Raw genomic sequence first — 23,623 nt, forward strand, 5'->3', positions numbered from 1 at the left:
TGGCCAATTCTGCTCACTGGTTTTGAAAGTACCCTGATCACCCACATTCACATTTAGAAGAGCGGTATCTATGAAATCTCAGCTAGTCAGAAGTAGTGCTGAGATCAGTCATAATACTTATAGGTTTTTTTAAATGCTCTAGCTGGGCTTGTAAATTCAGAACCAATACAACACATTACATGACACCTTTCAGCCCGAGGAAGGTGGCTATCACTGGCAATTTCAACTGCAGAACCGAATTCCCTGTCTATGTGCTGGAATGTACATGCGGCTTGAGATACGTTGGAAGTACCAAGCTGCAGGTACACATCAGAATTCTCCAGCACTTACGAGCTATAGTAAACGGCGATGCGTCATATCTCGTGGCACGCCACTTTAAAGCTGTACACAACAAGGATCTACATTGCCTGAAATATTATGTCATAGATGCCATCCTACCTCTCCGTCGAGGGAATAGGGAACGTATGCTTAGGCGGCTCGAGTCTCAAATGATATTAGAACTAGACTGTATGACACCCACAGGTCTGAACAAAATGAAGACCTTCATAATTTCCTAATATCTCCGTTGCATACAGTCTTTCAAGGAAGCCTCACTCAAAAATAAAATTCTAATTATACTTAAATTATGAATAGCATCAGTCCCAAAATTAAGAAAAAGGTGAATTTTGAGTTTAACCACAGGAATGGTAGCTAAAATAGTGAAACACAGAGGCGCCGATCACGATCCTGTAAAAACCGGGTACGAACCGTCGGACGGAGCATATTCTCCGTCCGACGCGTACCCGGTCGTCAAAATCTACCAACATGGAATTACGATTCGCACGGAAACACCATTTCCGTACGAATCGTACAAAACCCCGACCGACGAAAATAAACCTACAAATGCGATCTGGGAAAGCGCCGACCTGACGTCGGGACTCTCGCAGCCTGCCATTCACGAACCAGGAATTACGATTCGCACCGACGTCATCCCGCACGGTGAATATTTTCCGGCAGCCAAAAACTGCCGGGAAATCAGGACGACGCGAACAAGGAGTACCAGTACGCGACGGACAGACAGGACGACGCGAACAAGGAGTACCCGTACGCGACGGACAGACATGGACCCGAACCTACGTGTCATCCCGGCCCTCATAGCAGTCCACCTCCTCTACAGGTTACGACGCAGACGCCGCAGAAGGTCAGAACAACAAAGGGAGGGGGGAAAGGGCCTGGGGGGGGCAGGACTAGGGGCAGGCCACAAAACCCCCACCATAGTCACACAGCACACATGCCCTGGACATACCTGACCCTCAGGCCCTGGTCACTACGAGGGGGTGGGGGCGTGTCCAGCTAAGCCAGCGACCGCCACAACGGAAGTTCTTGACGACGCGAACCGGCAACACAACCAGACAGGTACGTCCCGTACCCACGCCTTAAGAGCGTGGGTACGAGTCGTACCACGCCCACACCTACGTCACCCCAACAATGGCGGGACGGCTCGTACCCACGTGGCAAAGGCCTGGGTACGGGCCGCACAAGCATCACATAGCGTGGGGACGGATATGTACGGACCGTACCCCCACCCCGTATGCATGGAGCGTACCCCCAACCCCAACAGTGTGAGTACGACACGTAACCCCACCCGCGTATGCAAGGAGCGTACCCCCCATGCCAACAGTGTAAGTATGACACGTACCCCCACCCGCGTATGCACGGAGCGTACCCCCCACCCCAACAGTGTAAGTACGACACGTACCTCCACCCGCGTATGCATGGAGCATACCCCCATGCCAACAGTGTAAGTACGACACGTACCTCCACCCGCGTATGCAAGGAGCGTACCCCCCACCCCAACAGTGTAAGTACGACCCGTACCCCCACCCGCGTACGTATGGAGCGTACCCCCACCCCAACAGTGCAAGTACGACCCGTACCCTCACCCGCGGACATATGGAGCGAACCCCCACCCCAACAGTGTAAGTACGACCCGTACCCTCACCCGCGTTCGTATGGAGCGAACCCCCACCCCAACAGTGTAAGTACGACCCGTACCCTCACCCGCGTTTGTATGGAGCGTACCCCCACCCCAACAGTGTAAGTATGACCCGTACCCTCACCCGCGTACGTATGGAGCGTACCCCCACCCCAACAGTGTAAGTACGACCCGTACCCTCACCCGCGTACATATGGAGCGTACCCCCACCCCAACAGTGTATGTACGACCCGTACCCCCATGGAGCGAACCCACACACGTGTATGGACAATGCGTACATATTGTTAAATAGGTGTGTGCAGAGTCCTCCCAGCAGTGCCCAGAGACAGGAGGGGTGTGTGCAGAGTCCTCCCAGCAGTGCCCAGACGCAGGAGGGGTGGGTGCCTATCACTCCCAGCAGTGCCCAGAGACAGGAGGGGTGGGTGCAGAGTCCTCCCAGCAGTGCCCAGACATAGGAGGGGTGGGTGTAGAGTCCTCCCAGCAGTGCCCTGAGACAGGAGGGGTGGGTGTAGAGTCCTCCCAGCAGTGCCCAGAGACAGGAGGGGTGGGTGTAGAGTCCTCCCAGCAGTGCCCAGAGACAGTAGAGGTGGGTGCCTAACACTCACAGCAGTGCCCAGAGACAGGAGGGGAGTGTGCCTATCACTCCCAGCAGTGCCCAGAGACAGGAGGGGTGGGTGCCTATCACTCCCAGCAGTGCCCAGAGACAGGAGGGGTGTGTGCAGAGTCCTCCCAGCAGTGCCCAGAGACAGGAGGGGTGGGTGCAGAGTCCTCCCAGCAGTGCCCAGACATAGGAGGGGTGGGTGCAGAGTCCTCCCAGCAGTGCCCAGACATAGGAGGGGTGGGTGCAGAGTCCTCCCAGCAGTGCCAAGACATAGGAGGGGTGGGTGCAGAGTCCTCCCAGCAGTGCCCAGAGACAGGAGGGGTGTGTGCAGAGTCCTCCCAGCAGTGCCCAGAGACAGGAGGGGTGGGTGTCTATCACTCCCAGCAGTGCCCAGAGACAGGAGGGGTGGGTGCAGAGTCCTCACAGCAGTGCCCAGACGCAGGAGGGGTGGGTGCAGAGTCCTCCCAGCAGTGCCCAGACATAGGAGGGACGGGTGCAGAGTCCTCCCAGCAGTGCCCAGACATAGGAGGGGTGGGTGCAGAGTCCTCCCAGCAGTGCCAAGACATAGGAGGGGTGGGTGCAGAGTCCTCCCAGCAGTGCCCAGAGACAGGAGGGGTGTGTGCAGAGTCCTCCCAGCAGTGCCCAGAGACAGGAGGGGTGGGTGCCTATCACTCCCAGCAGTGCCCAGAGACAGGAGGGGTGTGTGCAGAGTCCTCCCAGCAGTGCCCAGAGACAGGAGGGGTGGGTGCCTATCACTCCCAGCAGTGCCCAGAGACGGGAGGGGTGGGTGCAGAGTCCTCCCAGCAGTGCCCAGACGCAGGAGGGGTGGGTGCCTATCACTCCCAGCAGTGCCCAGACACAGGAGGGGTGGGTGCAGAGTCCTCCCAGCAGTGCCCAGAGACAGGAGGGGTGGGTGTAGAGTCCTCCCAGCAGTGCCCTGAGACAGGAGGGTGGGTGTAGAGTCCTCCCAGCAGTGCCCAGAGACAGGAGGGGTGTGTGCAGAGTCCTCCCAGCAGTGCCCAGAGACAGGAGGGGTGGGTGCAGAGTCCTCCCAGCAGTGCCCAGAGACAGGAGGGGTGGGTGTAGAGTCCTCCCAGCAGTGCCCAGAGACAGGAGGGGTGTGTGCAGAGTCCTCCCAGCAGTGCCCAGAGACAGGAGGGGTGGGTGCAGAGTCCTCCCAGCAGTGCCCAGACATAGGAGGGGTGGGTGCAGAGGCCTCCCAGCAGTGCCAAGACATAGGAGGGGTGGGTGCAGAGTCCTTCCAGCAGTGCCCAGAGACAGGAGGGGTGTGTGCAGAGTCCTCCCAGCAGTGCCCAGACGCAGGAGGGGTGGGTGCCTATCACTCACAGCAGTGCCCATGGAACGCAAAGGGTGGAGTAGCCACAGATACCATGCCCACAAATTTCAGTCAGGTGCACAAATACCCTGCAGTACATGTACCACATGTGTGCGAGCCTGGGAGTATACGCATGCATAGCGCAGAAAAGATAACATGTACACATGAAGTCATGTCAATAGTCCACATAGACAAGTACAATGACTACCAAGAATGCCACGAATGATGCAGGTGGAGACATCGCTCAGCATGCATGTGCAAAGTAGAAGGAGTCTGTCACACACCCAGCTAATGTACACACAGCTCAGCACGAAATATTGGGAACACCCTGCAGGGAAGATGTCAGGGTACACAGAGGAAGGAATACACCTTTGGACAATTTCACCATGCAGCAACTGCTTACATGAACACAGAAACCTAGCTAACACCGTGTGATGGCACACAGATCCCAGGGTCCCCCCTATGACCAGCACACTACTACATTTCCCACACAACCAACACATGACCACCACCCAAAATCATGTAGCAGCCCCACCAACAGCAATATCAGAAAAGCAGTAGTGTTCAAAGGAAACAAAAATGGCTTTAATCAGCAATATCAAAATTTGTATGTTCGTAGAAAGTTCAATATTTACAAAGCCCATAGGGCAGTCCAGACGTCACAGCTGGATGGGGGACACAGTGGGATGCGTGTCCCCTAGCTTGCCTGCACAGTTACATTCCGTCGTCTTCCACAGGGGTGAGGGCATCATGTAGGGGGGAAGAAACAGGCACCGCAGGGACAGGAGGGTGAAGGGTAGGCGTCGTGGGTGCAGGGATGGAGGACTCCACCACAGGGGGTGGGGCAGGGCCAAAGGCGGAGGCCAGGATCTCGCTTCACACCTTAGCAAGGTCCTCCAGGGAATCCCCTGCACCCGAAGGAACCACAGGCCCCAAGGAGGGGGGGGGGTCAGAGGGATGGGTCGCAGCGCCACTGGGGGAGGGTGTAGACAGGGGGGGGAATCAACCACCCTGACCGAGGACCTCCTTGACCGCTTGCGTGGTGGTGTCACTGTGGGGCTCAGGGACAGAGCGGCCATGAAGGAGTCTTTGGGGGAGATGTGGCCAGGAGAGCTGAGGGGAGGGGATTTGGAGGGAGTGGATTGGGTGGAATGCGGACTCCCACTCTGGCTGCGTGTCACACGTTTGCCCCCGACCCAGTGGGTGTGCCTACTTCACCCTGTGTGTGCGTGTCAGGAGGTATGCGGTGGACCTTCCCTGATGGTGTGGTGCCTGTGTGTGTTGTGGTGGGTGCATGCTGACGTCTGGGTGTACGTGGGACAGGCATGGGAGTGGGAAGTGTGGATGGGGCAGGGGTAGGGGGTGGGACGTAGCGCTGCAGGAGACCCACTGCTGCAGTCAGTGTCGAGTCTATCGACCTCAGCAAGCTGCGTTGGTCAGCCTGCGATGAATGAATGCCCTCCAAGTATGCCTCCATGTTGTGCAGCACTTGGCTGTGGCCATGGAGGACATTAAGGATCGCAGCCTGACCAACCTGCAACTGCCGCTGGATGTCCACAGACTCGGCATTGGCGGCAGCAGTGGAGACAGGGGCAGGGGGTGCGGTGCCTGGCAGGAAGGAGACATGTGGTGACCGGGCATGCTGGGAAGGGACACGAGCAAGTGGGAGGCGGCTGATGGCAATGGAGGGGGCGGGGCGAGATGTAGTGCCGCTGTCAGCTGCTGGTGCAGCCGCCGCCCACTCGGAGAGATCATCCTCGGACCCGTCAGCTTCATACTCTGTTGTGCCAGTCGATAGGTCCCCGGGTTCACTCTCCTCCGCCTCTGTCCCACTTGACGTGCCAGCCCTGATGTCACCGCTGGCACTGGTGCTTGGTCCCTCTGCTCCTTCTGTGCCCATGTCTCCCTCCGTGTCCCCCGACGATGCTGTGGGCAGGGTGAAGAGACAGAAATTAATCATACACCTGTATACATATGTCACATGAGTCCAATCTACATAGGTCACAGTGCATAGCCTGAAACAAAAGAAGAGTTACATCTACAAAACAAGGTACATATGTAGGGCATGCAAGACACAGTTTTTTGACCCACCATGCCACCGAAAAACTATGGAGAGCATGGCACAATAGCAAATGAGATGGAATTGAATTTTGACTGAGGAGCACGGCCCTGGGGACAATCCAGCACTGAATCTGCACCACACAGCGTGGCAGGAAATAGGGATGAGCAGGGACCATTTCCAGGAACAAGAGGCACATGCAGCATAGGTTAAACTGAAAACATGCCCACCATGACTGGCCCACTGCACCTTGAGTGCATGTCCAGACCAACATCACACACTGGCCAGTCCTAGCAAGGAGATATCAGGTTGTGACATGAAGGCCATGCCCGCACCACCCACCCCCTACATGAGACTATTATTTGGAGACACAGGAAGCACTTACATCCCTTAGTCTGGGTGAAATACACATTGGATGCAACAAATCAAGGTTGCACACAAAATACCCAAGGTGCGCCTGTCCAAATAATCATGTACAAATGGGCATCATCAGATGATTGTAACAAGACACACAGGCAATGTCCACCGTGAGTATGAACAAGGAAAATCAGGTCAGGCTGTACAGTGGACACTTGTACTACATTTCACGTCAATATACATTTTGCCAGGGGACAATGGCACAGAGCACAACCTATGCTGTAGACACAGAGATTGTCAACATATTCGGATTACACACATGATACCTAGGAGAATATGCCCCTGGGGACAGTGGTGGCCACACAACTCGATGCTCCTGAATGGGAATGACTGCAACACACGCTACCATCCCCGCACTATGCGTACCGCACACTCATGCACATCATGTCACAGGCCACCACATAGGACATGCGTGCTGTAAGGCCTCACACTTGAGAGACTAACTCCCATGTCTGGACTCAGCATTAACCCCGGGCGTAGCACTACGCTTCGCCCACGTAGTGTACGTAGCGCTGCCTGCTTCGCACTTTCTGAAGTAGGCGAAGCAGGGCAGCGCTACGCACATGCCGAGGGCGAAGCGTAGCTGCTTGCCACCCGCCACCCACCTCCCGCCTGCCCTCCTTTTAATAATATAAGCAATGAAAAATAAATTAAAGTAAGTCGACTTACCCGTAAGCGCGGCGTCTCCGGGGCTCCCTCTTTCTGTTTCTAATTTCTTCTGGCAAATGCGCATGCGCGGACACCCGCGCATGCGCATTTCTCGCGAGAAATGTGCATGCGCGGGCGTCCGCGCATGCGCATTTGCCAGAAGAAATTAGAAACAGAAAGAGGGAGCCCCGGAGACGCCGCGCTTACGGGTAAGTCGACTTACTTTAATTTATTTTTCATTGCTTATATTATTTAAAAGAAGGGCGGGCGGGAGGTGGGTGGCACGTAGTGGGGCTATGCGAAGCGCGTAGTGTGCGTAGATTTGGGCACACTACGTGCTGCTTCACGTAGCCCCACTACGCCCACTACGCCCACCCTTACTCAGCATTAGTGCCAACTGACATGGAACCCACAAGACCAGAACTGGACAGGGCACAGGCAAGGTCCCAATACCTGTTACACACCACCCCCACACATGATGCTGCAGGCATAGTACACTTTGAGAAGGTGCCAGGCTACATAACCTTGTGACGGAGTGACTACACACAGACCAGGGAACACATTGCAAGGAGGGGAAGGGAGGCAGGAGAGCACTGCAACACTGTGGGTAACAGGATCTGCACAGCACCATAAAACCCTGGCAGTGTACCCATGGAACAGTGCACGTACAAATGCTGGTGAAACACAACAAACACACATGTACCTACCCCCTTCCTGCTGCTGCATCTCCTGTAGGCGCCTGTCCAAGTCTGGAAAGACCACCGCCAGCACACGCTTGTGGATGTGGGAGAGACGGCGGCGCCCACGGTTCTTATGGCTCTCAGGTGAGTCCCCCAGCAGGACCCGTGCGATCCTCCGCGTCCAGCACCGGATATCCTGCCAGCGTTTCCTCACCTGGGACAGGCTCCGCCTCCGACCATCCGCACCCCTCACGGCACTGACGGCGGTCAGCCAGATCTGCTCCTTGGCAGTGGCGCCTACCTGTGAGGATGAAAAAGTGACACTACATCAATACACCTGCAACATGTCACAGAGACACATATGGGAACAAATTAGCTGGTTACAACAAGGCATGTCATGCAGCCAACGCATTGCACCTTTGCCATAGGGACATACTCCTCTGGGGAAGGGCAAAAGCAGTACGTGCCAGTGAAAGTACACAGGTGGAATGAGGGCAAAGACACAATCGATTATCAAGGCTCACACTGTGCATCACACCCACCCCTCCTGCCTCTGGGCACTGCTGGGAGTGATAGGCACACACCCCTCCTGTCTCTGGGCACTGCTGGGAGGACTCTGCACACACCCCTCCTGTCTCTGGGCACTGCTGGGAGGACTCTACACCCACCCCTCCTGTCTCTGGGCACTGCTGGGAGGACTCTACACCCACCCCTCCTGTGTCAGGGCACTGCTGGGAGGACTCTACACCCACCCCTCCTGTCTCACTCTCAGGGCACTGCTGGGAGGACTCTACACCCACCCCTCCTGTCTCTGGGCACTGCTGGGAGGACTCTACACCCACCCCTCCTGTCTTTGGGCACTGCTGGGAGGACTCTACACCCACCTCTCCTGTCTCAGGGCACTGCTGGGAGGACTCTACACCCACCCCCCCTGTCTCTGGGCACTGCTGGGAGGACTCTGCACCCACCCCTCCTGCGTCTGGGCACTGCTTGGAGTGATAGGCACCCACCCCTCCTGTCTCTGGGCACTGCTGGGAGTGTTAGGCACCCACCTCTCCTGTCTCTGGGCACTGCTGGGAGGACTCTACACCCACCCCTCCTGTCTCTGGGCACTGCTGGGAGGACTCTACACCCACCCCTCCTGTCTCTGGGCACTGCTGGGAGGACTCTACACCCACCCCTCCTGTCTCTGGGCACTGCTGGGAGACATCAGGCATTCCCCCCCTGGGACCCCCCCTACAGTACATAGCATGTGTGTCACACCTGGACACAATGGCAGAAGTCACAGTCACAAAAAAGGGACACAGTCTGTGCCAGTGGACACTGCACTCACCTGATAACCTGGCCGCCCATACAGCATGGGGTACTGTGGGAGGATCACATCCACCAAAGCCATGTTCTCCTCCAGGGTGAATGGCTGTGACCTCTCCACAGCCCTTGACATGGTTCCAGGGAATCAGTAGCAGCAGCTGGGTCGTGGAATACAGAGATGTGCAGGCAAGTGCTCCCTCATGGGACCTGGCTGCCTTATATCTGCCTTGCTGGCCCATTTTATTCACAGGAGTGCAGAGTGATTGGTCACTCACATTTGCATCCTATGTTTCCTCCAATCCCTTCAAACCTAGCAGTCAGTGGGTTCTTATTCTGTTTTTTTCGTCAGCATGATTTCAACACCACAAACACATTGCAACAAAGTAGATTCATTCCAACTGACTTCTGCTGTGCACCTTCCAGAACAAAATCAAACTTAAAACTTGGTCTCCATGACAACCAGCATGTATGTAGGCCTTAATACTTGTCCCCCATGTGTCCCCTATGTAATTTGGAGCTTCACACACAGGTACGGTGCGTTCCGGGGCCCTAGGGCACCCCAAATGTCTTGCAACGGCCCGTACACACGCCTGTACGCTCCCTATCACTATGGGTGTCCTCGCCTATGCGTACTCGTAGTGGTACGGACCGTACACACGCCTGTACGCTCCCTATCACTATGGGTGTCCAAGCGTATGCGTACTCGTAGTGGTACGGACCGTACACACGCCTGTACACTCACTATCACTACGAGTACGCATACGCTTGGACACCCATAGTGATAGGGAGCGTACAGGCGTGTGTACGGTCCGTACCACTACGAGTACGCATACGCTTGGACACCCATAGTGATAGGGAGCGTACAGGCGTGTGTACGGTCCGTACCTCTACGAGTACGCATACGCGAGGACACCCATAGTGATAGGGAGCGTACAGGCGTGTGTACGGGCCGTACCACTATGGGTGTCCTCGCGTATGCGTACTCGTAGTGGTACGGACCGTACACATGCCTGTACGCTCCCTATCACTATGGGTGTCCAAGCGTATGCGTACTCGTAGTGGTACGGACCGTACACACGCCTGTACGCTCACTATCACTACGAGTACGCATACGCTTGGACACCCATAGTGATAGGGAGCGTACAGGCGTGTGTACGGGCCGTACCTCTACGAGTACGCATACGCTTGGACACCCATAGTGATAGGGAGCGTACAGGCGTGTGTACGGGCTGTACCACTATGGGTGTCCTCGCGTATGCGTACTCGTAGTGGTACGGACCGTACACACGCCTGTACGCTCCCTATCACTATGGGTGTCCAAGCGTATGCGTACTCGTAGTGGTACGGCTTGTACACACGCCTGTACGCTCATCATCACGATGGGTACACATACGGCAGCACTCCCATAGTGATACGGGAAGGTACACAGGCCCTCTTAGCAGAAGTACGGTGTTTTTCACACATCACAGTGGTGACAGGCAGCACACAGGAAGGGATAGGGCTGACATACTTGTCCATGGATGGACATCAAGGCATTGTCTGGGCAGTACTACATGTGTGGGGCACAGGTGTGAAAGGGTGTGATGTGGCACAATACTCCTGAGTGGAGAAGGCACCAGATGTATGATGAGATGTGTACATATGTAATGTGTGACGGTGCAATGTGTGCCAGGCATGCCCTTGACTCCTTTGACATGTGTGCATGTCGTACTGCACACTTGGCATGAGCGTCACTGGCATGGCACGGACACCAACTCACGGAAGTGTCCCCTGAGGCCCGGTACAGGGGTTACCACACCTGACATGTCACTACCCACGGTGCACGATGTGACTATGTCATGTATGTGTAGGGGGTTCACATTAGGTAGATGTTTGAGCTCCCTCAAAAGCTGCAGCCGTTGCAGCAACCAACATGTGTCTGTGTGTAGATGGCCATGGCACACTGTTATGCACACCAGGCCACATGTGGTCTCGGATGTGAGGTGCGTATGTATGCATGGGACACGGATTAGCGTAACAAGGACATGTCTGCATCCTCTCTATGAATGTGTGGTGAGTCATCACATGTGCACCTTCATGGCAAGGTGTGTGGCCTGTCCTAGTGTAATGTCATGTGACCTGTGGCTCTAGTGTTCCGCTACCAGTCTCTGCAATCGACATCCTACTTCTGCAGATGTGTGGGAGTATGTCACTCCTGTCTTGCGTCTGGCTGTTCACTTGCACTGGGACACAGCTAATCCCATGCCATGGCATGTGGAGGTTCTCAATCTGCGTGTGTCGCTGGGTCTTGGTAGGAGTGTCACCTGCCAGCCATACGGGTCCAGGGCATGTGGCACATACCTCACTCCGTATGTAGCATATGTGTATAGACAGATTAACATGTGCTCAGGCTCGGATCTTGGTGCCTCGATGTCGGGGCTTCGCTGGGGCCGAGGCCGGGGCGAGCCGTGTCGCGCAGGCTGGTGCGGGTAGCAAAGTACAATCCGGAGGGACCCCGAAGGGTGGGGGCTGCCCCCGTCGGGTCGGGTAGGAGGGTTCGGGACCACGCCACGAGGCCAGGTCCAACAGGCGTCCCCCCCAGCGGAAGGCAGGGAGAGTCACCCATCGTCTTGGGGGTTCTCCTTGCCGAGGCGGAAGAAGCGGGACAGGCCGTCAGCGTTGGCGTGGTCGTTGCCGGGCCGATGATCTACGGTGAAGTCCATCCCCTGCAGAGAGATAGACCATCGCAACAACTTCGGGTTCTCGCCTCTCATCTGCATCAACCATCGCAAGGGTCGGTGGTCGGTTTGGACCCGAAAGTGGGTGCCAAAGAGGTAGGGCCGGAGCTTCTTGAGGGCCCACACCACGGGGAAGGCCTCTCGTTCGATGGTGCTCCATCTTTGCTCCCTGGGCAGCAGGCGCCGGCTGATGAAGGCCACCGGCTGGTCAACCCCCTCAGCATTCACCTGGGACAAGACGGCCCCGATTCCGTACTCCGAGGCATCCGTCTGCACCACAAACCCCTTGCTTTAGTCGGGGGCCTGCAGCACGGGAGCGGTACACATTGCTGTCTTGAGGGTCTCGAAGGCCGCCTGACAGCGGGGCGTCCAGTGCACTTTCTTGGGCTGCTTCTTTGATGTGAGCTCCGTGAGGGGGCCCACAATGCTCCCATAGTTCTGAATGAACCGCCGGTAATAACCCGTGAGTCCCAGGAAGGCCCTCACAGCTGTTTGGGTGGTTGGGGGCTCCCAGGCCACGATGGCGTCGATCTTTGGCTGGAGGGGAGCCACATGGCCGCTCCCCACTTGATGTCCCAGATAGGTTACTGACCCTTGGCCTATCTGACACTTGCTGGCTTTTACGGTAAGTCCGGCCCTTTGAAGGGCGGTCAGGACCTCCCCGAGGTACCTCAGGTGCTCGGCCCAGTGGCTGCTGAACACCGCAATATCGTCCAGGTAGGCGGCGCTGAACGCTTCCAGGCCGGCCAGTACCTTATTTACCAGCCTCTGGAAGGTCGCCGGGGCATTTTTCATGCCGAAGGGCATCACGCAGAAGTGGTAGTGGCCATCGGGGGTGGAGAAAGCGGAACGCTCCTGGGCGCCGGGGGTGAGCCCGATCTGCCAGTATCCGGCGGTGAGGTCAAAGGTGCTAAGGTAGCGGGCTGCTCCTAGGCGGTCGATCAGTTCGTCTGCCCGAGGAATGGGATGGGCATCGGTTTTGGTGACGGCATTCAATCCCCGATAGTCCACACAAAACCGGAGCTCCGGGGTTGTGCCGGGGGCGGCAGCTTTCGGCACCAGGACCACCGGGCTGGCCCAGGGGCTGTCGGAGGGCTCGATGACCCCCAGGGCCAACATCTTGGTGACCTCGGCGTTGATGCAGGCCCGCACTCGCTCGGGGACCCGGTAGGCTCGGTGTCGCACGGGGGGGCTGTCCCCGGTGTCGACGTCGTGGATGCACCATCAGGTGACTCCGGGAGTGAGGGAGAAGAGAGCAGCGAAGCGATGCAGCAGTTTTTGACAATCTCGGCGCTGATCGGGAGTCAGGGTAGCAGAGAGGATGACTCCTTCCACGGAGCCGTCCTTTTCGGAGGTTTTCAGGAGGTCGGGTAGGGGTTCGGAGTCGTCCTCGGCCCCATCGTCCGTAGCCATCAACAGACTAAGTTCGGTTCGGGCAAAGTGGGGTTTGAGCCTGTTGCCGTGGAGGACCCGGAGAGGGTTCCTGGGGGATTCCAGGTCGACCAGGTAGGTGACGGGGCTCTTCTTCTCGACCACCTTGAAGGGCCCGGTCCACTTGTCTTGGAGGGCACAGGGGTCGATGGGCGACATGACCCAGACCTGCTGGCCGGGCTCGAACTCGATGGAGGAGGCGTTCTGGTCTTACCAGCGTTTCATCTCCTCCTGGCTGGCCTCGAGGTTGGCTTCGGCCAGTTCCATGAATTTCCGTGTTTGGTTTCGCAGGGTCAGGAGGTACCGGTAGAGGTCAGGGGGAGCATCTTGGATGGTGGTCTCCCAGCCTTCCTTGACCAGGCTGAGAGGGCCTCGGACAGGGTGTCCCTACAAGAGTTCGAAGGGGCCGAACCCCAGAGACTTTTGCGGGACCTCCCGATAGGCAAAGAGGAGGCAGGGCAGCAGGACGTCCCACTTGCGTCTCAGGGGCTCCTCCAGGCCTTTGATCATCCCTTTCAATGTCCGGTTAAATCGTTCGACTAGACCGTTCCCCTGGGGGTGGTACGGGGAGGTGAATTTGTAGGTGACCCCGCACTGTTGCCACAGGGACCGCATATACTTCGAGATAAAGTTGGTGCCTCGGTCGCTCACCACCTCCCGGGGGAAGCCTACTCGGGAGAAGATTCCCATCAAGGCCCGGCCCACCACGGGGGCCGTCAATGTTCGGAGAGGGATGGCCTCGGGGTATCGGGAGGCATGGTCGACCAGGACGAGTATGAAGCGATGCCCCTGGGAGGTTCGGGAGTCCAGGGGCCCCACGATGTCGATCCCCACCCGCTCGAACGGGGTGTTGACTACTGGAAAGGGCTGGAGAGGGGCTTTGACCCTTCCCCCGCTCTTCCCGCTGGCTTGGCAGGTCGGGCAGGTCCGGCAATGATTGTCCACGTCTTTCCGCATGCGGGGCCAGTAGAAGTGGGTCACCAGGCGGCTGTATGTTTTGTCCTGCCCCAGGTGCCCGGCGAGGGGCACATCATGCGCCAGATTGAGGAGGAAGTCTCGGAATCTGAGGGGGACCACAAGCACGCGGCTGGCCCCCAATTCTGCGGTCTTCTGCTCGCTGTAGAGGAGGTCATTGTCCCTATAGACCCAGTGGGTCCCCGCCTGGTCTCCGGCGGCCTGGGCGGCTGCTTGCTGTCGGGTCCCTTCGAGGGAGGGGCAGGTTTTTTGTTCTTGGCGGAATTGCTCCCTTGTGGGGCCACCTTCTTGGCGCCATTGGGCGAGTTCGGGGAGGTCACCGAGCGCGGCGACCTCGTCCGGGGCGAGTTCGGGCGGCCCGGCCTCGGTGTCGGCTTCTTCTTCGACGGAGGGGGCTGGTGGTTCGGGCCATTCCGGCTCTTCGGGGGGAGCCTCGACGCTCGGTTGGATGGCCCGGGCTGTCGTGGACCGGGTGGTTGCGCAGACCCATTCGGGCAGTCCCAGCATCCCCAGATGCTCTCGGCGCTCAACGTGGGCCCTGGGGGAACTTTCCAGGTCGTTCCCGAGGAGGCAGTCCACGGGGGTGTCGTCGCGGACGGTGACCTTCAGCATGCCCGACACTCCCCCCCACTCGAAGGGGATCCGGGCCATCTGGCACAAGCTCTCAGTGTTGTCTGCCGACCGGACGGGGCACAGTACATTAGGCAAGATCTGTTCGGGGGTCACCAAGTGGCAGCGGACGGCTGTCACGCTGGCTCCGGTGTCTCGGAGGGCCTCGGCCCGGCGTCCATTAATGGTGACCCGCTGTTGGTACTTCTGGGTGTTACTCGGGATGGGCGCCCGGGGTACCATCTCCCGGCTGCCCAGGCAGACTAATGTCATGGCGGCGGGTTCCCACTCGGTTGGTCCAGCGTCATAGTTCTCTTCCTCTTCTCCCCCTTCCCCCAGGGCAGCGGCCGCCAACTGGCGGTGGGGTGGCCCGGTGGTCCCCGCCCGTCGGTTCACGGGGCAGGTAGGGTCACTGGCATAGTGCCCTGGTTGTTGGCAGTTGTAGCACGACACCGTCTGTCGAGGCCCTGGTCGGGCTGGGGGGGCCCCTCTTCGGGCGAGGGACGGGGACGTGCGGTCTGAGGGCGGTCCCCGGGGGGGACTCCGGGGTGGCCCCGCTGGAAAGTCTCTGTTTCTGTTCGATCCCCTCCTCCACACTGCTGGCGGGGGGGCCCCGTGGTGTTCCGCTGGTACTCCCCCATCGAGTTCACCCATCGATCGACCCACTGCTGCAGTCAGTGTCGAGTCTATCGACCTCAGCAAGCTGCGTTGGTCAGCCTGCGATGAATGAATGCCCTCCAAGTATGCCTCCATGTTGTGCAGCACTTGGCTGTGGCCATGGAGGACATTAAGGATCGCAGCCTGACCAACCTGCAACTGCCGCTGGATGTCCACAGACTCGGCATTGGCGGCAGCAGTGGAGACAGGGGCAGGGGGTGCGGTGCCTGGCAGGAAGGAGACATGTGGTGACCGGGCATGCTGGGAAGGGACACGAGCAAGTGGGAGGCGGCTGATGGCAATGGAGGGGGCGGGGCGAGATGTAGTGCCGCTGTCAGCTGCTGGTGCAGCCGCCGCCCACTCGGAGAGATCATCCTCGGACCCGTCAGCTTCATACTCTGTTGTGCCAGTCGATAGGTCCCCGGGTTCACTCTCCTCCGCCTCTGTCCCACTTGACGTGCCAGCCCTGATGTCACCGCTGGCACTGGTGCTTGGTCCCTCTGCTCCTTCTGTGCCCATGTCTCCCTCCGTGTCCCCCGACGATGCTGTGGGCAGGGTGAAGAGACAGAAATTAATCATACACCTGTATACATATGTCACATGAGTCCAATCTACATAGGTCACAGTGCATAGCCTGAAACAAAAGAAGAGTTACATCTACAAAACAAGGTACATATGTAGGGCATGCAAGACACAGTTTTTTGACCCACCATGCCACCGAAAAACTATGGAGAGCATGGCACAATAGCAAATGAGATGGAATTGAATTTTGACTGAGGAGCACGGCCCTGGGGACAATCCAGCACTGAATCTGCACCACACAGCGTGGCAGGAAATAGGGATGAGCAGGGACCATTTCCAGGAACAAGAGGCACATGCAGCATAGGTTAAACTGAAAACATGCCCACCATGACTGGCCCACTGCACCTTGAGTGCATGTCCAGACCAACATCACACACTGGCCAGTCCTAGCAAGGAGATATCAGGTTGTGACATGAAGGCCATGCCCGCACCACCCACCCCCTACATGAGACTATTATTTGGAGACACAGGAAGCACTTACATCCCTTAGTCTGGGTGAAATACACATTGGATGCAACAAATCAAGGTTGCACACAAAATACCCAAGGTGCGCCTGTCCAAATAATCATGTACAAATGGGCATCATCAGATGATTGTAACAAGACACACAGGCAATGTCCACCGTGAGTATGAACAAGGAAAATCAGGTCAGGCTGTACAGTGGACACTTGTACTACATTTCACGTCAATATACATTTTGCCAGGGGACAATGGCACAGAGCACAACCTATGCTGTAGACACAGAGATTGTCAACATATTCGGATTACACACATGATACCTAGGAGAATATGCCCCTGGGGACAGTGGTGGCCACACAACTCGATGCTCCTGAATGGGAATGACTGCAACACACGCTACCATCCCCGCACTATGCGTACCGCACACTCATGCACATCATGTCACAGGCCACCACATAGGACATGCGTGCTGTAAGGCCTCACACTTGAGAGACTAACTCCCATGTCTGGACTCAGCATTAACCCCGGGCGTAGCACTACGCTTCGCCCACGTAGTGTACGTAGCGCTGCCTGCTTCGCACTTTCTGAAGTAGGCGAAGCAGGGCAGCGCTACGCACATGCCGAGGGCGAAGCGTAGCTGCTTGCCACCCGCCACCCACCTCCCGCCTGCCCTCCTTTTAATAATATAAGCAATGAAAAATAAATTAAAGTAAGTCGACTTACCCGTAAGCGCGGCGTCTCCGGGGCTCCCTCTTTCTGTTTCTAATTTCTTCTGGCAAATGCGCATGCGCGGACACCCGCGCATGCGCATTTCTCGCGAGAAATGTGCATGCGCGGGCGTCCGCGCATGCGCATTTGCCAGAAGAAATTAGAAACAGAAAGAGGGAGCCCCGGAGACGCCGCGCTTACGGGTAAGTCGACTTACTTTAATTTATTTTTCATTGCTTATATTATTTAAAAGAAGGGCGGGCGGGAGGTGGGTGGCACGTAGTGGGGCTATGCGAAGCGCGTAGTGTGCGTAGATTTGGGCACACTACGTGCTGCTTCACGTAGCCCCACTACGCCCACTACGCCCACCCTTACTCAGCATTAGTGCCAACTGACATGGAACCCACAAGACCAGAACTGGACAGGGCACAGGCAAGGTCCCAATACCTGTTACACACCACCCCCACACATGATGCTGCAGGCATAGTACACTTTGAGAAGGTGCCAGGCTACATAACCTTGTGACGGAGTGACTACACACAGACCAGGGAACACATTGCAAGGAGGGGAAGGGAGGCAGGAGAGCACTGCAACACTGTGGGTAACAGGATCTGCACAGCACCATAAAACCCTGGCAGTGTACCCATGGAACAGTGCACGTACAAATGCTGGTGAAACACAACAAACACACATGTACCTACCCCCTTCCTGCTGCTGCATCTCCTGTAGGCGCCTGTCCAAGTCTGGAAAGACCACCGCCAGCACACGCTTGTGGATGTGGGAGAGACGGCGGCGCCCGCGGTTCTTATGGCTCTCAGGTGAGTCCCCCAGCAGGACCCGTGCGATCCTCCGCGTCCAGCACCGGATATCCTGCCAGCGTTTCCTCACCTGGGACAGGCTCCGCCTCCGACCATCCGCACCCCTCACGGCACTGACGGCGGTCAGCCAGATCTGCTCCTTGGCAGTGGCGCCTACCTGTGAGGATGAAAAAGTGACACTACATCAATACACCTGCAACATGTCACAGAGACACATATGGGAACAAATTAGCTGGTTACAACAAGGCATGTCATGCAGCCAACGCATTGCACCTTTGCCATAGGGACATACTCCTCTGGGGAAGGGCAAAAGCAGTACGTGCCAGTGAAAGTACACAGGTGGAATGAGGGCAAAGACACAATCGATTATCAAGGCTCACACTGTGCATCACACCCACCCCTCCTGCCTCTGGGCACTGCTGGGAGTGATAGGCACACACCCCTCCTGTCTCTGGGCACTGCTGGGAGGACTCTGCACACACCCCTCCTGTCTCTGGGCACTGCTGGGAGGACTCTACACCCACCCCTCCTGTCTCTGGGCACTGCTGGGAGGACTCTACACCCACCCCTCCTGTGTCAGGGCACTGCTGGGAGGACTCTACACCCACCCCTCCTGTCTCACTCTCAGGGCACTGCTGGGAGGACTCTACACCCACCCCTCCTGTCTCTGGGCACTGCTGGGAGGACTCTACACCCACCCCTCCTGTCTTTGGGCACTGCTGGGAGGACTCTACACCCACCTCTCCTGTCTCAGGGCACTGCTGGGAGGACTCTACACCCACCCCCCCTGTCTCTGGGCACTGCTGGGAGGACTCTGCACCCACCCCTCCTGCGTCTGGGCACTGCTTGGAGTGATAGGCACCCACCCCTCCTGTCTCTGGGCACTGCTGGGAGTGTTAGGCACCCACCTCTCCTGTCTCTGGGCACTGCTGGGAGGACTCTACACCCACCCCTCCTGTCTCTGGGCACTGCTGGGAGGACTCTACACCCACCCCTCCTGTCTCTGGGCACTGCTGGGAGGACTCTACACCCACCCCTCCTGTCTCTGGGCACTGCTGGGAGACATCAGGCATTCCCCCCCTGGGACCCCCCCTACAGTACATAGCATGTGTGTCACACCTGGACACAATGGCAGAAGTCACAGTCACAAAAAAGGGACACAGTCTGTGCCAGTGGACACTGCACTCACCTGATAACCTGGCCGCCCATACAGCATGGGGTACTGTGGGAGGATCACATCCACCAAAGCCATGTTCTCCTCCAGGGTGAATGGCTGTGACCTCTCCACAGCCCTTGACATGGTTCCAGGGAATCAGTAGCAGCAGCTGGGTCGTGGAATACAGAGATGTGCAGGCAAGTGCTCCCTCATGGGACCTGGCTGCCTTATATCTGCCTTGCTGGCCCATTTTATTCACAGGAGTGCAGAGTGATTGGTCACTCACATTTGCATCCTATGTTTCCTCCAATCCCTTCAAACCTAGCAGTCAGTGGGTTCTTATTCTGTTTTTTTCGTCAGCATGATTTCAACACCACAAACACATTGCAACAAAGTAGATTCATTCCAACTGACTTCTGCTGTGCACCTTCCAGAACAAAATCAAACTTAAAACTTGGTCTCCATGACAACCAGCATGTATGTAGGCCTTAATACTTGTCCCCCATGTGTCCCCTATGTAATTTGGAGCTTCACACACAGGTACGGTGCGTTCCGGGGCCCTAGGGCACCCCAAATGTCTTGCAACGGCCCGTACACACGCCTGTACGCTCCCTATCACTATGGGTGTCCTCGCCTATGCGTACTCGTAGTGGTACGGACCGTACACACGCCTGTACGCTCCCTATCACTATGGGTGTCCAAGCGTATGCGTACTCGTAGTGGTACGGACCGTACACACGCCTGTACACTCACTATCACTACGAGTACGCATACGCTTGGACACCCATAGTGATAGGGAGCGTACAGGCGTGTGTACGGTCCGTACCACTACGAGTACGCATACGCTTGGACACCCATAGTGATAGGGAGCGTACAGGCGTGTGTACGGTCCGTACCTCTACGAGTACGCATACGCGAGGACACCCATAGTGATAGGGAGCGTACAGGCGTGTGTACGGGCCGTACCACTATGGGTGTCCTCGCGTATGCGTACTCGTAGTGGTACGGACCGTACACATGCCTGTACGCTCCCTATCACTATGGGTGTCCAAGCGTATGCGTACTCGTAGTGGTACGGACCGTACACACGCCTGTACGCTCACTATCACTACGAGTACGCATACGCTTGGACACCCATAGTGATAGGGAGCGTACAGGCGTGTGTACGGGCCGTACCTCTACGAGTACGCATACGCTTGGACACCCATAGTGATAGGGAGCGTACAGGCGTGTGTACGGGCTGTACCACTATGGGTGTCCTCGCGTATGCGTACTCGTAGTGGTACGGACCGTACACACGCCTGTACGCTCCCTATCACTATGGGTGTCCAAGCGTATGCGTACTCGTAGTGGTACGGCTTGTACACACGCCTGTACGCTCATCATCACGATGGGTACACATACGGCAGCACTCCCATAGTGATACGGGAAGGTACACAGGCCCTCTTAGCAGAAGTACGGTGTTTTTCACACATCACAGTGGTGACAGGCAGCACACAGGAAGGGATAGGGCTGACATACTTGTCCATGGATGGACATCAAGGCATTGTCTGGGCAGTACTACATGTGTGGGGCACAGGTGTGAAAGGGTGTGATGTGGCACAATACTCCTGAGTGGAGAAGGCACCAGATGTATGATGAGATGTGTACATATGTAATGTGTGACGGTGCAATGTGTGCCAGGCATGCCCTTGACTCCTTTGACATGTGTGCATGTCGTACTGCACACTTGGCATGAGCGTCACTGGCATGGCACGGACACCAACTCACGGAAGTGTCCCCTGAGGCCCGGTACAGGGGTTACCACACCTGACATGTCACTACCCACGGTGCACGATGTGACTATGTCATGTATGTGTAGGGGGTTCACATTAGGTAGATGTTTGAGCTCCCTCAAAAGCTGCAGCCGTTGCAGCAACCAACATGTGTCTGTGTGTAGATGGCCATGGCACACTGTTATGCACACCAGGCCACATGTGGTCTCGGATGTGAGGTGCGTATGTATGCATGGGACACGGATTAGCGTAACAAGGACATGTCTGCATCCTCTCTATGAATGTGTGGTGAGTCATCACATGTGCACCTTCATGGCAAGGTGTGTGGCCTGTCCTAGTGTAATGTCATGTGACCTGTGGCTCTAGTGTTCCGCTACCAGTCTCTGCAATCGACATCCTACTTCTGCAGATGTGTGGGAGTATGTCACTCCTGTCTTGCGTCTGGCTGTTCACTTGCACTGGGACACAGCTAATCCCATGCCATGGCATGTGGAGGTTCTCAATCTGCGTGTGTCGCTGGGTCTTGGTAGGAGTGTCACCTGCCAGCCATACGGGTCCAGGGCATGTGGCACATACCTCACTCCGTATGTAGCATATGTGTATAGACAGATTAACATGTGCTCAGGCTCGGATCTTGGTGCCTCGATGTCGGGGCTTCGCTGGGGCCGAGGCCGGGGCGAGCCGTGTCGCGCAGGCTGGTGCGGGTAGCAAAGTACAATCCGGAGGGACCCCGAAGGGTGGGGGCTGCCCCCGTCGGGTCGGGTAGGAGGGTTCGGGACCACGCCACGAGGCCAGGTCCAACAGGCGTCCCCCCCAGCGGAAGGCAGGGAGAGTCACCCATCGTCTTGGGGGTTCTCCTTGCCGAGGCGGAAGAAGCGGGACAGGCCGTCAGCGTTGGCGTGGTCGTTGCCGGGCCGATGATCTACGGTGAAGTCCATCCCCTGCAGAGAGATAGACCATCGCAACAACTTCGGGTTCTCGCCTCTCATCTGCATCAACCATCGCAAGGGTCGGTGGTCGGTTTGGACCCGAAAGTGGGTGCCAAAGAGGTAGGGCCGGAGCTTCTTGAGGGCCCACACCACGGGGAAGGCCTCTCGTTCGATGGTGCTCCATCTTTGCTCCCTGGGCAGCAGGCGCCGGCTGATGAAGGCCACCGGCTGGTCAACCCCCTCAGCATTCACCTGGGACAAGACGGCCCCGATTCCGTACTCCGAGGCATCCGTCTGCACCACAAACCCCTTGCTTTAGTCGGGGGCCTGCAGCACGGGAGCGGTACACATTGCTGTCTTGAGGGTCTCGAAGGCCGCCTGACAGCGGGGCGTCCAGTGCACTTTCTTGGGCTGCTTCTTTGATGTGAGCTCCGTGAGGGGGCCCACAATGCTCCCATAGTTCTGAATGAACCGCCGGTAATAACCCGTGAGTCCCAGGAAGGCCCTCACAGCTGTTTGGGTGGTTGGGGGCTCCCAGGCCACGATGGCGTCGATCTTTGGCTGGAGGGGAGCCACATGGCCGCTCCCCACTTGATGTCCCAGATAGGTTACTGACCCTTGGCCTATCTGACACTTGCTGGCTTTTACGGTAAGTCCGGCCCTTTGAAGGGCGGTCAGGACCTCCCCGAGGTACCTCAGGTGCTCGGCCCAGTGGCTGCTGAACACCGCAATATCGTCCAGGTAGGCGGCGCTGAACGCTTCCAGGCCGGCCAGTACCTTATTTACCAGCCTCTGGAAGGTCGCCGGGGCATTTTTCATGCCGAAGGGCATCACGCAGAAGTGGTAGTGGCCATCGGGGGTGGAGAAAGCGGAACGCTCCTGGGCGCCGGGGGTGAGCCCGATCTGCCAGTATCCGGCGGTGAGGTCAAAGGTGCTAAGGTAGCGGGCTGCTCCTAGGCGGTCGATCAGTTCGTCTGCCCGAGGAATGGGATGGGCATCGGTTTTGGTGACGGCATTCAATCCCCGATAGTCCACACAAAACCGGAGCTCCGGGGTTGTGCCGGGGGCGGCAGCTTTCGGCACCAGGACCACCGGGCTGGCCCAGGGGCTGTCGGAGGGCTCGATGACCCCCAGGGCCAACATCTTGGTGACCTCGGCGTTGATGCAGGCCCGCACTCGCTCGGGGACCCGGTAGGCTCGGTGTCGCACGGGGGGGCTGTCCCCGGTGTCGACGTCGTGGATGCACCATCAGGTGACTCCGGGAGTGAGGGAGAAGAGAGCAGCGAAGCGATGCAGCAGTTTTTGACAATCTCGGCGCTGATCGGGAGTCAGGGTAGCAGAGAGGATGACTCCTTCCACGGAGCCGTCCTTTTCGGAGGTTTTCAGGAGGTCGGGTAGGGGTTCGGAGTCGTCCTCGGCCCCATCGTCCGTAGCCATCAACAGACTAAGTTCGGTTCGGGCAAAGTGGGGTTTGAGCCTGTTGCCGTGGAGGACCCGGAGAGGGTTCCTGGGGGATTCCAGGTCGACCAGGTAGGTGACGGGGCTCTTCTTCTCGACCACCTTGAAGGGCCCGGTCCACTTGTCTTGGAGGGCACAGGGGTCGATGGGCGACATGACCCAGACCTGCTGGCCGGGCTCGAACTCGATGGAGGAGGCGTTCTGGTCTTACCAGCGTTTCATCTCCTCCTGGCTGGCCTCGAGGTTGGCTTTGGCCAGTTCCATGAATTTCCGTGTTTGGTTTCGCAGGGTCAGGAGGTACCGGTAGAGGTCAGGGGGAGCA

The sequence above is a fragment of the Triturus cristatus genome, chromosome 2_2, assembly GCF_964204655.1.
Source record: "Triturus cristatus chromosome 2_2, aTriCri1.1, whole genome shotgun sequence".
NCBI classification, from domain to species: domain Eukaryota; kingdom Metazoa; phylum Chordata; class Amphibia; order Caudata; family Salamandridae; genus Triturus; species Triturus cristatus.